Source organism: Photinus pyralis, unplaced genomic scaffold (genome assembly GCF_008802855.1).
Source record: "Photinus pyralis isolate 1611_PpyrPB1 unplaced genomic scaffold, Ppyr1.3 Ppyr1.4_LG2, whole genome shotgun sequence".
Classification (NCBI taxonomy): domain Eukaryota; kingdom Metazoa; phylum Arthropoda; class Insecta; order Coleoptera; family Lampyridae; genus Photinus; species Photinus pyralis.
In genome coordinates, this window is record NW_022170403.1 from 3546971 (window position 1) to 3548237 (window position 1267).

Consider the following 1267-nt stretch of genomic DNA (forward strand, 5'->3'; position numbering starts at 1 on the left):
TTGTGTTTTGATCAAATTACTATTTGTTTTAGTGAACACATTGCCTAAGAATTTTCAACATTGATCACGACTATTAAAGGAAAATGTGCAGTGGTCCAATCTTGAAGATCCTGGTCGTTTTTAATTCTACAAACCAACATCTACAAAAAAAGTTCTTTTCCAGTCATAAATCGGTTTTTTGACCTATTGATGTAGGTAGTGGACCAATCGAGAAAATGCAACATGTTTTGGATTCTAGAAGCCAAAATTAATAAGAATTAAAATGCTGTCCCCTATTCGAAGTAAGTTTTTTTTTATACGGGGGCGCAACCAGGTAACATTTAGGCACATTAAAGGTTGATTGTGCCTACCCCCTTTCGCAACTAGGTTCAGAGCCTGTTCCTCTCAATAAACGATAGGACCCTGTCTGGCCTAAGTTGCTACAGCCTCACTAGTTCCAGGTAACTGTCGCCAAGTATCTTGAGGGGTTCCATCCTGCAGAGTTGAGTAAAATACATTTCAAAATCTATTTAAAACAAAATAAGAAATGCTGATATATTTTAAATACAAAATGCTAAATAGGTTTGATATTTATATTTAAAAATACCAAATAGAAAATAGGTACCTATGTCAACAAGGTAAGTATTTCAAATAAGTACCTATCTACCTGTTACACTGAGGGTTATTTCAAGATCATCTTCTCTTTGGTCGCATAATCAATCATTCCCTATAGGGAAACAAGCGTTCTACTCGAGCTGATAAAGGAATTGTTTTTATACTTAAAAAAACAGTTCTCTTATTATTGGATATTCATCCAACATACGCAAGTCCATATAGCATTGATTATACACATGTATAATCAATGTCCATAGACATCACTAAAAAAATTTTTGTCCAAAACTTCGTTGAGAAGTCTAATCGAAAAAGTACGAATTGTTTTGGATTCTACGCGCCAAAATTAATAAGAAAAAGTGTTTTCCAGAGAAATTTTGGTGCAGTGGATTTTTGTCAAAAAAGGAAGGTTATTATTATACACTGCCTTTTTCTGAGGCTCGAACAAAAAATTGTCTCAGATCGACCCGGAAAAAAATTTTCTTATAGAATGTCGCCTGTAGAATCCATAATTTCAATCAGTTCCACGATTGAGCTACTAGTTCAAAAGTTACAGCCGTTTGAATTTTCTTTCGAAATTGGTTTCTAGTCTATAACTTTTGATTGAGAAGTCTAATCGAAAAAGTACGAATTGTTTTGGATTCTACGCACCAAAATTAATATGAAAAAGTGTTTT